Here is a 16,392-nt window from a genome sequence, read left to right as displayed (position 1 = left end):
TTTACACACTGCCTCTGATATAAGCCTGACTGCTCATGCCAAGCTTCCTAGGGGGTGAGCAGGGGTTATTTCAGTAGTGTTTCCCTCTTATTCTTACTAGAAGGAAGAGCCCCTATTTGGACGAAGGTGCAAACCATTGCTAACTAGAGACACCCATTTAAAACAAAGACCTATTGCATATCTAATGCTTGGTTAATATTAGTGATCACTTTTTTTCTAAATGCACCGTTTGTGAACTCTAGAAATATCTGCAACTATTTTCTAATAGTACAATTGCTCAGGAAAAGGTCATTGCAGTCAGCACAGAGCTAAAAGTAAAAGAGGCAAAGTTCCATAGAAAATGGTTCACCTAATTGATCCAAAAACATTAATTGGGCGTTTTTCATTACGTTGTAGACTATCGCTTGGTTGGTCATCACCTTGAGCATCGTGAGTACGCACTAGTACTTCAACTGACCTTGACTTTGATATGTAAAAATTAATATTCTAAATCAAGTCTTAGACAATTTGATGTAAGGGATTGTCACTCATATTAAAAGGCCAGTCTAAGTGACGGCGGGTGAAGACATGGTGGTCAACATTATTGGGGCGAAGTACAAAGGAACAGAGTGCTAAACATGTGAAAAAGCTATCATGAGAATGAACCATCAAAACAAGGCCTGTATTACTTATTACTCGGCACCACACCTCAAGCAGTATGACTACAGGAGCCAGTCCGAACTACGGTTAACCTTATGTCACAGCTCAGGCGATGATTCTCAGTGTAGGTTCAGATCACATTTCACAGCTACAAAAGATGAGCAAATCTTGGGGTTTTCCAGGAAACACCTAAATACTACAAATAGAACGTGCCCAGTCATTCACAATTTGCTCAGGAGGTAATATGTACACTATGATTAAAGGAAAGCAAAGTGCCTTGCAAATACCCCCACCCTCATTCTGAATGTCAGAAAATATTTTCCTTTCAAATATTCGTCAGAGTTAAACATTTTGAGCAATTTCTCATTCTGAATTGTAAAGAAAATCGATATGAACCGACTGCGCACGAGATAGAGTGGATTAGCTTGTAGATTGGACCCTTTCTACTATTGTTTGTGTTATCTGCAAGGGCGGCCTCACTCAGTGCTTTTAAGCGGTCTCTTCGGTGCCTTGTTTGTCCTTGGAAAAAAAAATCCTTTATAAAGAGCGTCTGGTTTGGAAAATTCTCAGAGAATACTCGAGCCTCGCAGAGGGTAAGTACCATTTCTGAAAATGTCTCTGTTTTATTCTTGATTTTTTTGCAGATCGTTTAAAAGTTGTTCAAGGTTCAACATCTACTCATAAAACAGTTTAATGTCAAAGCTCTTCCATTTTAAACATGAATTCGGAGTTAATTTTAGTGGCAATGTGAACAGTCTAAAGGGAGTCACTACATTAAGATATTGTCGCTATGAGTAAACGTATGTCAACATAGCATAATGTTGACTGCCACCAAGAGAGGAAAGCACCCATCAAGTGCGGATAGGCGTCCATACTAGAACAGAATACAAGGGTTTAAAAATACTATACTCCCAAACCATTCAGCAGAACAGCTCACAGAAAATAAACATTTCACATTATGGTGCTATGCTCCACCGTGATGGGCATGAATAAACAAGCAGGTGTGTGAATTTATGATAACAAATGGCAAAGAGGAAGGATGTTTACCAAATCAACGCATAATTCTATTAGCAAATGTTTATTTATCTTGTAATAACTAGTAGCAAAGTGAAAAAAGCGTTAATTGCCCATCAAGGCAAAGGCATAGATAATGCCTATGGTATATGGAATATGAAAAGATTGCTCAGGGTAGGCAGAATAATCTCGTCATCTCGGACGAATCTTATTTGCATTAACATATTAAACAAGTTCCACATTTTCCTCAAGTTCTCCATTTTCCTTTATGTCATTTTCTGAAATAAATAAGATTACCAACTGGTTGTATATTGGCTATTGGAGTGTGTAATGCACAATCTCCAACACAAGTCTTTTTATAATTAAAACGTGTTTTACTTTATTGAAAGTAAGAAAGGAGACATGCATTTCCTTCCCACCTGAGTAATCTTTGCAAATTTAAATGAGATGCGCGTTCGACCAAGATGCACGTGAGATTAGTTTTAAGGTATATATAAATATGCACGTCTTGTGGCATGCAACTTTTAACGAAAATAGGAAAATGGACAACACAACAGATGACCTAACACGGGTTGTGCATATCTGCACTCCAGGGGGTTTATCACCGAGTGCACATACATTAAGAATCACTCTAACCAACTAGAGCCTGACATGCATCGAACTGCAAGACTGGGACAGACTTAAAACTGAACAAAGACGCACAACTCTGCTTTGACTGAGGCCTAGGATGAGATTGGCTCTCAGGGAAGTTTTATTTAACAAATCAAAACATAGGGGAGTTAAGTATTATGGGAGTCAATCTACTTTTGCAGGCGTGGCTTGACAGTGCAGCTGTCTGCAAGATATATTGTTACCATGTTTTAAAACATGTCCATAGAGTGGGGCTTTGGCTCCACCGAGAGTCAGTATAGGTCTCTCTCCTTGTGGTATTGGCCATTGGTACTTCATTCAGCCTACCAAGAAGTGATCCCTTTGCAAAGCCTTAGGGACTGTTTTACTTTTTAAAAGTGCACTAAATGACCCCAGTGTTTTTCACATTCACGTCGTTGTATACTGAAAACAAGTCTTTTTGAAGGTTTTCATTTGATAAAGAGCTTTTGTTCATGCAACACATATAAAGAACAGCTGTGGATGGATGACTGCGTTTATATGCACTGGCATATTAAAGACAGGCCGATTCACTTTGCCATTGCTTGTTTTCTTTTGTAAGTAAACTCCATGTTTATTCCAGATTGGCATCTTATTATTAGGGGTGTAGCACGGGCCCGTGCAGCCTCTGTGGTGCAGGGGGGTTACCAACCCTTCATTGGGGTCCCATTCATCCCAAGACCAATGACCATCTGTGAGATATGGGAGACTCAGGGGCCCCTCGTGATCTTCTAAACGGGGCCTCATCATTTTACATTACACCTCCGCTTGTTATGAATCATCCCGGAGTGTTTCAGAGCAACATTAGCAGCAGCACTGTAAATAAAGAACAGACAAATCCATCATTTATGCACAGAGATATTATTAATTGTCTTCCACTCGGTCATTCGTTTACACCATGTGCAATTTATAGTCCGAAGAGGCCTCAGTTGCAAAATAAACTCCTATAAAAAAACACTGACTGTCCTTTCCCTCTTCAGGAATTGATGAGTTACTCCCTGTGCACCAACACCACCAGGACAATGCTAGTTATGACTTCAACATTTTCTGCCAATAGATACATTAGAGAACGTTTTATTAGTCATGGATGTTTTTACATTTTGAAAATAGTAATAAGCCACATAAATTGTGAATTGGATCACATGATGGTTGGTTAACTGCAGGCCTGATTCACAAAGGAAAACTTACACTTTGTGTAAGTTTGCGATTGTTTGCTTTTATTTATTTATTTATTTGGTGTTTTATAGAGCGCAAACTTGACCCGTGAGGGTATCAGAGCGCTTTACAGGATATACAGGGGAGTACAAACAAATTTAAGGTGCAATGAGATACATACATAACTGTACAGGGGGATTGTTTTCACTCAGGGATTCATGAGAGCATCTTTAGTGTGCAGAGTCTCCACCAATTAAAGTCAGGTCTTTATATGTGCGGAGACTCTGCACTCTAAAGACACTACTCATAAATCCGTTTGTAAATAGCAAACATCGTAAGCTAAAACAATAATGTAAGTTTACCTTTGAAAATATTTCTGTTCTATGACTGTGTGGTTCAGTAGAGGAGTTGCTTGAATTTAAAATGTCATTCACTGAAACACATTTCCTTTGTTACTTTTGAATGTAGACATTTGACAAGAGAACCATTTAAGAAAATCTCCTGACATCTCATCAGCCCCGTTCTAAGTAAGTTATATTTTGACAGAGTTTTAATGCTTGAAATATTAGTTCTTAAGACCAATTCAATCATGTTTTCATAATGTTAACATAAATTGTTTCAGGGCTAAATCTTAGCACTTGATCCCTTGTTGGGTTGACAATGAAATGCAAATCTATAAATTCCAAAAGTAGTACATCGATGATTTATTTGGTATTTAAAGCAACTGTGTGCTCAGCATGCGAACTTCCAACGAGATGTGAAGTGTCATCTTGAGTTTTGCCGCACTTGTTTCCCAGGAGGATACTGGGCATTAAATCCTACAGCATAAGGAAAAACAAACTCTCTCGCTGTCCCATAATGCTGCTTATCAAAAAGTCACTTTGCAATCTCGTTCACTACGCCTAATCTGCTTACTCCTCACCAATCACACTTCAACAGGTGTCATTCCAAAGACATTCCTTCCCATTCACCTTTTCAATAACCCTACCCACCACAGCCAATTATCGTACTTCCTTGTCCTTCTTGACCACTACGCTGTGTTCGATATAGTAGATTACACAATTATTCTATCCATATAAACATTACAGACTCAGCCCCTCACTGGTTTTACACTACTGCTAGTACTCTAACAACTACAGGGTGAAACAGAACATTTTGTGCAATTTGCTCCTGCAATGTGTGGCAGGTTTGCCTTGCCACAAGTCGCGGAGACAAGCACCAGAGTTGGTACAATATGTGCAAGACTTGTAATCTCGCTTTGGGCACCAAAAGCACTTTACATCCCCAGTTGGATTTGTGACTTGGGGCTGTATCATGTTGGACATTTTTTCTCCCACAGTTGAATTGTCTATAGCCATACACAGACCTGCAATATATCTGACTTAATGAATACGTTGTGGAGAGCACAGTTCAGAAACCCCAAGAAACAATCACAGCCTCTCATCTTCTGAATAGATGAAAAGCGGAATGCAAACAGGTTGCTGCACATTGGTGTGCAGAAATCCCAAATAATTGATACCCTAAACTCAATGTATCTGATTTGTATTGCCTCAATCTAGTTAAGTCGGGTCTGACAACCCCCCACCTTTAGCAGCTTGAGCAGTGGGTGGCACTAGCAAGTCTGTTTAATATATAATCCACATTTGTAAAGCGCACAATCACCCGTAAGGGTCTCTAGGCGCTGGGGGCCGTCGGGAAGATTAAGCGAGCTATTGCCCAGAGTCACATGGTGCTGGGCTAATGTGCCACCGGAGCCGGGGATCGAACCGTGATCCCCAGATTCCGGAGTCAGTCGCCTTGGCCGCGGCGCCACACCTCTTCCCACATAAAAAAAAAATCATTTTTTTTTATTGCTCCTTTGACTTTGAATGAAGACAGCTAGTCTCCAAGAAGAAGCTAAAACATACGAGTGTAAAAGGATCATAGAATGCTGCGGCAGTTGGGTGATAAACAAATGAAATAATGGAGCATGAAGAAACGAGGGAGGTATGACAGATGAATGAATTGATGGATTAATGGATGAATGGATGTCATAAGGGTGGGACAGATGAATGAGATGGTTAGATAGGGTGATGAGTAGATGCAGAGATGGGTGGATGGAGAGAAGGATGGGCTGGTGATGAATGGATGGAAAGAAGGATGGATAGATGAATAGATACAAAGAAAGATGGAAAGATTTAAAGAAAAAAGGTTGGATGGATGAATGAATGGAGAGAGGAACGAACAGATGGAGGGAATGATATATAAATGGACGGAGAGAAGGATGGATGGATGAAAAAGGGAAAAAGAAAGGAGGAGGGATGAATGGATGGATGGATGGGTGGGTGGATGGATGGATGGAATGAGAGAAGGGTAGATGAAAAAGACAAAAATAAAGGAGGAAAGTATAATGAATGAATGGATTCATGCCTTGATGGTTAAAAGGACAGACAAGAATGGGCATTAGGGAGGAAAGAAAGATCAAAATATACAACTGAACAAGAGAAGGAAGGTAAGAAAGAAATAAGACTAAAAGTAGGTTTGAGGGAAAGCAGAACATTTCATAATGTATTGGGGAGGGAGCATTAATGCCCTGAATTGCTAGTGAGTTTCCTTATATCTGCTACTACCACTTATTAATGGCTCAAAGTGGATGCACTTTATTTTTCAGGGTTGACCCGTGTGGGGTAGCTGGACAACAGTGACATCACATTCTCCAAATTCATATTTAGCTCCAAACCTGTTAATTAGTCTATGGTTAAGAACATTTTGTGATGAAGACATTTTGTTCTTCGGAAGATTCACTACTCAATTGTGATTTATCCACCTTAAAGTCTTCGCTGTACAAGCTTGCACAAGTGAGCTTCCTCTGTTTTTCGGAGATGGGGTTGAAGATCTGTTGGAACTGATGTATGATTCTGGCGTACGTCTTATTCCTGATAGCAATAAAGCACATAACACTAATGCAAGGACTTGTGGGCGCTGTGTGTAATGAACAAAGGTTGCACTGGTCCTGTGAGCCTTTGATTCTCACATCCTTCCATCCATCCATACATGCATACATACATCGGATACACTCTTATTCAGAATGATAACATTGTCACTGAATGCATTTATACATCATGGAAAGTATTACAAGATATTTTGAAAACTTTGTATTATAGGAAGTTCTGTGTGCCGAAATAAAATAGCATAGGAGGAAATGCCAAAATAAGGCAACATCATTGGTTTTATATTTACTGTGCACTATTGAAAAATTGTAGGTGCAACAGGAAATGGAAAAATAAGTTTTCTAACAGCCCATCGAAGCTCTCCAAAATCCAATGGGTGTATTTCAAATATTACTGAATGTATTTACACCTAACTACAAAATGGCACTAGCCTGTTTAAAGTTCTGGTTTCTGTCAACGTTTGGTGTAGTTGCTTTCAGGCATTTTTCCTTAGTGTAGAGATCAACCCCCAGATTCATCATTGTCCCGTTTTGCGAGTCCTTAATAGCGATTATTAAGGAATCGCTATTAAGGACTTGCAAAACGGGATTCATGTAGAAATCGCAATTTTATTTGCGATTTCTACAGCTTCCTTATTTGCGATTAGCAAATTGCTGATCGCAAATAAGGAATGACTCCTCATTCATTCCTAAGGGCCCAAAGTCCCATAGGAATGAATGGGGAGTCATTCCTTATTTGCGATTAGCAATTTGCTAATCGCAAATAAGGATGCGATTTCAAGGGTGCCAGGGGTGTCCAAAGGACACCCTGTAGCACCCCTGAAATGTAAATGTAGACTGATGTTGCGCACACACATGTCCAAAGGACATGTGTGTGTGTAACATCCAACTTAGAAAAATGCAATAAAGTGAATTTTTCTATGTTTTCGCTATTTACCACGAAGTCAGACTTCGCGGTAAATAGCGGCCAAAATTAGCGAATTCGCAATTCAGAAATGGATCATGAATTACATTTAAGGAATCTCAAATAGAGATTCCTTAAATGCAATTCCTCGCAATTTAGCGAGTTCGCAATTTGCGATTTTTGCATTTGGGATGATGAATCCCAAATGCAAAAATTGCGCTCGCAAAGGGCCAGATTCTGAGAATCTGGCCCTTTGCGAGCCTATTTTTCGTTGATGAATCTACCTGCAAATCCTTATAGAATTTAACATTGAAAAAGCTACATTTGTTTACCAGTTTCATTGAACTTTTCCCCTATACTAATCTGCATGTACCTTAACATCGCAAAGCTAAGCCACAACGCCCCCTTTCTCATCACACAACAAAGCTAATTAATTGGAAAGCTTCATACAAATTCGACACAGCTGACAGAGTATAAATAAGTGTTAATGTAAGATCATATTCTAAGACTGTCATTACAAGTAAGCCGAGAATACCACAATCATATTCTTGTGCCACCATTTATTGATATTATCAATGCAAAAACCACAAACTGCCCACAGCCACAAATGAACGGAAAATCTTTGGAAAGGGTTTCTACCTTTGATTACTTGGGGCTTACCCTTAATGATAAAATGAACTGGGGAACCCAAGCAAAGAAAGCAAATTTGAGACTCACACATGCCACTGGGGGCATTCTCAAAGTATACAAAAGTTGCTCCCAAAAAACTGTAGGTCCGCCAGTTGAAATTTATAAAACCCAGGCTAGAGGATCTTCCCTCTATGGTGCGGAACTCTGGGGCCCTTGCTATCCAAATGTCCTAATAACAACCGAAAACACCTTTTTGAAGCAATTGTTGAATTTACCAAAGAGCACTCCCCTAAAACCACTGAGGATGGACCTTGGTATTGGCCTGATCAACGAAGTAATTACCTCACGTCCGCTTTTATATTGGCATCGTTTGTGGAGCACGCCTGAGCTCTTAAACTATAGAGAGGGACTGAAGGATGTACTTTCTATTTTGGGAGCGGGGAAATTGCCCTGGCTATCCTATATTAGATCTAGATGCCATTTATTGGGGCTGCCAACTATGTGGTCCTCTCCTGAAGAGACCTGCTCCCTTACTTAAAAAAAACCCATTGAAGCACATTATTGGAAAAAATTATTTATCACAACTCCTTCACAGATCCACCAACAGCTCCCTAACCCACAGCTTTCCAGACATCAAATCGCAGTATTAGCTAGAACCTGAGTTGAATAACATCCAACCACTTCTCGCAAAAAAACTATTTTTACAATTCAGATATAGGGTGCTTCCCCTTTGAGCCTTTACAAATAAATGGAAGGGAAGCAACAAGCTCGACTGCCCAGGGTGTAGGTTAACTGAAGAGACTGATCTTCATATTCTACTCTTTTGCCCAGGCTATAGTTAACCAAGGGCCAAATGGGTATTACAGTTATGTAAAAATCTGGGGCTAAGAGACTACACCGAGGTATATAGGCTACTAAAATATGATACTTCCCTATTGTTTGTTTTTGTAACTTCAAGATTCTTGCTTGCGATGTGAAGAGCTACTATTAAGAGCCAGATCATTGATTCTAGCTAAGAGTGCAAGTAGTTTGTCTCAAACTACTTTCACTAAGAAGGTAAAATAAATTCATCCCGTTTCCTTGTGTAATTCTGAAACGGTTACTCTGCTATTCCTATCTAATTAACTGTTTTTAACTCACTTTAATATTTATTTATTTAAAAAAAAAAATAAAAATAAAAAAAAAAAAAAATATATATATTTATTTATTTGAACATTTTAAAATATTTTTAATATGTGTATTTTTGCCACGTGTTTGAGTAGAACTGTTGTCCAGTACGATGTCTTCCTTCTGGCTTGTGTATAAAATCTCATTTCTTTATTTCCCCTCCCCCTATAAAGAAATGCATATATATCCACTTCCAGCTTTTTTCTGTATATGAAGTATGGTGCCTTCTTGATGTATTTTTGTTTGTGCTTTTATGGCTTTCAGCCGAAATAAAGTATTCTTGAACCTGAACCTGCTATTATCGGTATCAGCAAGTCTTTGATATCAGAATTCTACTGTATCCTGCGTTTCACCTTATGCATGCGCTATTAAAAGGGCAATTACGAAAACCGTTTAGCTTAGTCATTTTACATTTTTGGGCAGTTTTCTGATATTTTGGCTAACTTTTTCTGATGACATGTCCAAGCAAGTTATAATTGCAAATGTAGTTTTACTACTTCACATTTAATTAATGACTTGACTGGTAATGGGAGTTACTGGCTAAACGCACACCCAAACCCAAAGATACCCTCCCGGGTGATAGTGCACTCTACAAATCTGCATAATATAACTGTTGGAAGGCGGACTATTAGTAGGGCTAAGTATGCACCTACCACAAGCAGCAAGATCACCAATGCAATAAAAGGTCTCAATACATTAGCCCCAGGCTCAACCCTTGGTAGCTGGCTGCGAGCAGGCAAGCTTAACTCAAAAGACAGGCATGCAAAGTATTTAAAAACACCAATACAATAAATTAGTAAGACACAACACACAATAAAAAATACCACACCAATTTATGAAAATAGGAACTTTTTCATCTTAAAACAACAAAAATTCAATATATGGAACCGGAGATATGAGTTTTTAAAGGTTAATCACTTTCTAGTGCTCAAAAATATGTGGCACCAACTTGGGCCATCTGGTCGCACTTGACTGGGACAAAGACAAAGTTTGAGTCCAAATGCGATGGAGCCCTCGTCGGATACACTAAGCGGGAGGCTACGGTCAAATTTTACATTCATACTTAGAGACTTTTCTGGAGGATTTACTCTTGACGTCGTGCGGTACCCTCCATCAGGCTTATTTCAATGCAACATCATCAGATTGCTTCTCTATGATGCCCCAGTCAAATCGTGAAAGTCTGGACCAATGGAGCTTTCAGCAGAATGAACCTGAAATGCAGGCCGAGTTGCGGTTGAAGAAGGCTGGCTTGACTTTTGATGTTGATTCAGTCCCATTATGGAGCTTTTTCTAAAAGTCGCCCCAAACTTCTGGAACTTCTTCCTAACAATTCCCTTGAGGATTCAAAGTTTCCAAAAGACAAATTCAAGGGTCTATAAGCTCTGAGATGGTCCTTGGTAGTTTGAGGCTACAATTCACACAATTCATCTGGCCAAATCCTTAAAAGCTCACTCTACGCAATCCAGGCTGTAGACGTCTGGAGGGAGATAGTGCAGGAAAGCTCTCTTAACCTGTTGCTTTTAGGGAGTCCACTCCTTAATCCTTTTTGAAACAACACAAAGTCCTCAGAGCTGTAGTTCCAAGTGTGCAGCAGGAGCAGTCCTTCAGATTGGAATCCTTTGGAATGCAGAGCAGGGTTACAGTAGGGCAGTCATTCTCCTACGTGTAGTTTCAGGCAGTAGATCTGAGTTGCTATGCAGCTCTCACATATTTATTCAATGATCTAGGGCGACAAGCAGGGAGGCAACCCATGTCCAATGAGGTGCAGGGTGCCACCCAATAGCATGATACCTTCCTCTGAAGTGTGGCATATTCTTGCCCCAAAAAGCACTGCACCTTAACATTCAAGATGGAGAAATCCTGTCCAGGAGAGTAATACCTGGCTAAACCAACTTACTGGTGTGTCTCTTTTCCATTAACACTCCCCTTCCAGACCTTCTGCAAATTCCATTCTTCGGCATGCCATCTGACTGGGGGTTCAGAAGGAAGGGCTTGGTGTGGCCAGCATTCCCTACTGTCCTGCTCTCTTTGTAGCCCAGTTTGATTTAACGGTCCCCATCCTTGCCTGTTCTCTGCAGATGCAGAGCTCCCCCGATCAGATAACCTCTGCTCTTTGTGGGCCGATTATCACCTCATCACTGCAGCTTGGCTAAACCTGTTAAGTCTGGCAAATCAGGAGAGGCTCCAAGAAGACTGGATTTGGCTCACAGAAAAGAAAGTCATGTAAATTGTCTTCTGCATTAGTAAGATTAAACAGTGGCAAGTTATTGAATTTATCATTCTTAATCTTTTAAGCCCTTGAATGATATTTAGGTCCTTCCTAGCTATATTTATGCTTAAAAACAATGTTTAAACATTAGCCTATAAAGCTAATCTTCTACAATGAGAGAAAACGAAATTGGCCCTTTTTCCCTCACCAGGGCATATAAAATATATTTTATAATGTCCCTGCTTATAGTTACTTAACACCCACCCCTGGGACACTTCTATGTAAAAATGATATAGATTATCACTTTGAAGTACCTTTATTTACAAAGTCGAATTTGTAAATAATTTAGTTTTAGAGACAGTCTGAAAAAATGACTCTCCGTGCCTCCATTCCACTGGAATCAAGCTATCCTGGCTGATGACGGCTGATAGCCAGAAACCGGTCCCAGGATGCTTGATTCCGGTCTAGGAAAGACATGGCTTGGCAGTTCGGTCTGGACTGTTAAGGTACAGGGTCAGACTGATTTGCATATGGCCATGTCTGAACTGGGGTGGTGTGATGAGCAAAATAATGATGGATTAAACCCAGATCTGTAACTAGGGGTGAATGTTTTGCCATTGTGCAGCATTCCGTCCTTCAATTGTTGTTTTTGCATTTAAAAATGACAGCAGGCAGCACAGCAGTGCACGATCCTGTTCTGCAAATCTACTGGCCCTCTAAACCTCCCTGCTTTATTATATGCTAGGGACTTATAGATTGTTTGAATTACCCTTGACTTAATATATTCTAGAGACTTACAGGGGTCTGTCATGCCAATTGTAGTTATACCTGATTAGCACCTATTTCATGAAAGCACTGGCCATGAGCCTGGTTTGCAGAGCACAGGGCACTGTCAGAGCCAGTTACCATCAGTATCATGGTGGTATCATGGTGGTAAACAGGGCAAAAAGGATGACTTTCTAAAAATAACCTAACATAACATGGCATGACATGACATGACATATAACGTAACATAGCATAACTGACCAAAACAGTCTCTAAGATTACTGCCCACTTGTAGTAAGAGGCCAGTGTCTAACATGAGCCAGTGATTACAGGTGGGGCCCACTAGTGTAGGAAAGGGACCGTTTTTGATATGGCCACCCCCACTTTTTGCCTGGTAACTGATGCAGTTTGACAGAAGTGCATTGGGTTCCAGCTATCCTGGTCCCTAGTGCCAGATCTCTTTCCCTATACCTGTGCAATTGTTCCCCTAATTGGCAATACCTTCAGCACATCCTGTAAAGTCCCTAATAAATGGTACCTCTGGTAACTAGGGCAAGGAGGCTGAGGATGGTTTTCTTAAGGGCTGCAGCATGAACTGTGCACCCTAAGTAACCCATCAGCACAAACATGCAAACTGCCGTTGCAGGTTGCGTTCCATGCTGCAGACAAAAGTGAAGACACAGCATGGCACACCTCCTGTGTGCCAGGGCTGCAGACACTGCATACAGTATAGGAAGGTTACCCAAACATGTTGCATTAATAAACCCACAGTGATTGCAGTGATGTATGTATTACTACATGCAACTTAGAGGTGCCCCCTGAAAACCTACCGACTACTAATGCTCTGGCTGACTGGTGTAGACCACCCTTCCACACAGACAGGTTTCTGCCCCCTGCAGGTGGGAGCCCATGCTTTCTGAGGGCAGTAACAATGCCTGCTCTGGCTGGAGGTATTGTTACCTCCTCTGAGCAGGATGGCTAATTGATCAGCATGTCAAGGCAAAAGGTTTCAAAGGCATCTGCCTCCTTTGATGTGTGACCCAAGCCTTCCCCAGAAAGGGGGAATTCCACCCCCTACCTCATGCCTATTTAGCAGAAAGACAGGCAAGAAAATTAGCTAGTCAGGAGGTGTGTTCCCCTTTCAGGCTAGTACCAACCCTAGAGTGTGCTACCTGATGTAGACACAGATTTTAGAATGCCACCATTTTAGTTTTGGTGGAAATAGGCTCTCTGGGTCAGACATATCATCACTTTCCACTGGAAGTAGTCATGTTGAGGGTGTAAGCACTCTAAAGGTAAGTAGCCTATTGGCTATTACCCGTCACTCCCTGTAACAACCTTAAATTGGGTATTTCGGTGGGACCCCTGACACCAGGAACTTAGATTCAATGGATCAAGAAAAAGAAGAGTCATGAGAAAAGTTAGAACTGAAGCCTTGCCTGTGGCCTTATTGCACCAATTCCTACCTGCTTGCCTGTAGCAATTCTCGACAATCATGACCAGTGACTCTTACAACAGCTAACCAGCTTCCAAGAAACCCAGAAGAATGCCAGGTCTACGCAAATCACCAGCAATCTCTTTTTGAGCAGAGGAGCTACTATCTTGCAATATACAGGCACCAAGTTGCCGTTCACCTGCCAGCCTGATGCCTCAGCCCCCCAAGGAAGAGGAATCTGTGCTCCTGAATGTCAGGCTGTCCCCCAAAAGAGAAGACACTAGGATTAACTGGAGCTGCACAGGATGAATACCAGGGGTATCAGACTCCTTACAGCACGCAAAAACCACAAAAGTCTAATCTAGACACAGAGACTGAGCAACCAAAAAGGGATGTCAGCACAGCAAAGACCCACTTCCAGATTGGTCCAGTTGTCCTGATTTTGCACATTCAACTCATGAAAACCTACAACCGCAAGGCCCTTGGATGGGCAAAGCCCAGCTGACCTTTTCACTCTGCACTGAGGGCCCCAGCCGGGGTACCGATAAACCGGCTGGGCTTTCTTGCCCCCTAGACCCTTGTGACCCAAGCTTCCCTGTTGGAAGCCCCAGATGTCTCCCCAAGTCCTTCTCTGTATTCTGTTTCTAGGAGGTCTTCCTTCTTCCTGCTGGCGTAGCGCACACAGAAACTAACCTGACCAGCACTTCTGTACCTGGACGCCTCATGACAGGTAACGCATAACTGCTGGTGGTACTTTGGATCTTAGACCCCTATGTCCCTAAGTCCGGAAGGAGACCCCCAGAAACCAATCACAAATAACTGTATGCAACATATACCTTTTCTCCCATAGGGAAGCATTACTGTGTTGAGGCGCATTTAAGTGAACTATATACTTACCTGTAAAAATTCATATTTTAAAAAGTACTTACTTGATAACGAAGTTCTTGGTATTAAAAGTTATATAAAGATATGACTTCTTTTTCTAAATTGTCTCAGATTTATTTATGACTGTGGGTCTCATTTATTGCCTCTGTGAGTACAACAAATGCTAAGCACTACATTCTGATAAGCCAAACTGCTCACCCACACGACCACAAAGGAGAGCATTTTGGTCATCATTTGTGCCTCTGTAAACCAACTGGGGTTTGCCTGGACTCCTTACACAGTGTATCTCTTTATGGTACACTAAATAAAGAGCCTGCTTCCTACAACAAGCACTCCAGTTTGAGTACTAGGACTTATTTTTCAACATCAGCCTTTAATTCAGAAAAAAAGAAAGAAAGGTAGAAAGTGGAAAACAAAGAGGAAGAGAATGGCGGAAAACAGTGATAAATAGATAAAGCAGGGATGAAAAAGAATCTGCAAGACTGAGATTCAAGCAGAGGGAGCGTATAATGACGGATGAAAATGGGCATGATGTGAAATCAAGAATAAGCTGTCTTGGTTTTGGCCAACTACGGTGGTTGGCAGAGCCGGCTGGGAGCTTCTGAGTACAACATTGGATCACAGCACTTATTTTTTTACAAATCAAATACACAACCTAAGATACTCCTGGAGAGCAGAAGGTTCAGTGAATATCTGGGTACTCAAATTATATTTTAATTTGCATTTTGAACGTTCAAGATGGTGGTAGCAGATGTTTCACGGGTTAAGACTGGTTTACACATAATGAAAGGCACCAGGAAGAATTTGGTACCTAACAGAGGTCAGAATCTTGGTGGTGCACATATCACAAACATTTTTTTCCTAGACAATGTTTTCACTGTCAATATTCACGCCGATGATTAGTTGTAATTAAGTACCCTGGCTACTTTTTACAATTCATGGCGTGCACCAACTTCTGAAATGTAATTTGAATGGTTTTGGGAGGTGCACCATCAAGCTGTTTTGTTGATGTTTATTCTTATAACTTGCATTGTCCTAAATTCTTTTGACTGCAGTTTACATATAAGGGATATTGTAACTGCAAAAATAATAATTAAATGCTTGAATTATACCCCTTTTATTATTGGTTCACACCATACACTCATTGTTCTTGCCTGCTTAAAATTAGGACATATAGTATGTGTTATAATTTCAAAACAAATCCATGAGACATGCAAAATTTTTCAAGACATCAAATCAAGTTTTTGTTTTTTTATTTAGGAAAACACCACGCCATCATCAAGAGAAGCTTAAGACAACCAACTAGAAAAATGAAGCTAGCACTGGTTGCCTGCCTCCTGGCTCTGTGTGCTGTTGCTGTCTATGGCCAGTGTACTGAATACACCTACAAGGCTGTGCGGTGTGTTAATCCTTGTCGCGCGGATGGAGATGGATCATACCAATGCATGATCAGCGGGGGGTCGTCTGATTACTGCTCCCCCTCCAATGGCGTCAGCTATAAAAATGTGCAGTGTGCGTCATCATGCCAAAAGAAAGTTAACTTGTTTGGCCAGTGGTATGAATGTACAACAGTAAATGGAGATGTACAATACTGTGGCTTCTGTTACAGCAGACCAGCGGGGTCGTCGTAATCCAGATAACTGCGAAATACTCATATAATGTACCGTTTGCTGCGTAAAAAAAAGGGCAAGTCGAATTAAAAAGGCTTACACTATCTCTGCATTGTTTTTTATTTATGTTGTGTATCCATGATTAAAAATGATTTACACTAACGGAATAAAGCTATGACAAAGCTATGACATTCAGTCATTTGAAAGCATGTGTTTACCCTGCAATTTCTTCGTACATCCTAATACCCCCTTTTTCAGAACGCAGTTGCCTGAACGTTTAATTCATTTAAACCGTATAGTTTACAGCAAAGTTCAATGAAGCACGGAGACATAGTTTCCTTGTGTTTTCCGTTTTTCTATTCACAATTCACGCTTTCGTATCAATTTCTTACCACTTAATTT

The 16,392-nt window shown here is 40.7% G+C and overlaps 1 long non-coding RNA gene across 1 annotated transcript; it reads left to right on the top strand.

Annotated features, from left to right (window-relative positions):
• The first annotated feature begins 1,152 nt into the window (after positions 1–1,152).
• Positions 1,153–16,094, top strand: LOC144782694 (uncharacterized). The gene is made up of 3 exons (XR_013601210.1): positions 1,153–1,232; positions 3,925–3,983; positions 15,641–16,094. It is a non-coding gene; the product is annotated as an uncharacterized LOC144782694 (long non-coding RNA).
• The last annotated feature ends 298 nt before the right edge of the window (positions 16,095–16,392 follow it).

This window comes from Lissotriton helveticus, chromosome 9, assembly GCF_964261635.1.
Source record: "Lissotriton helveticus chromosome 9, aLisHel1.1, whole genome shotgun sequence".
In the NCBI taxonomy this organism is placed as follows: domain Eukaryota; kingdom Metazoa; phylum Chordata; class Amphibia; order Caudata; family Salamandridae; genus Lissotriton; species Lissotriton helveticus.
This window is presented reverse-complemented; position numbering and strand designations above follow the sequence as displayed.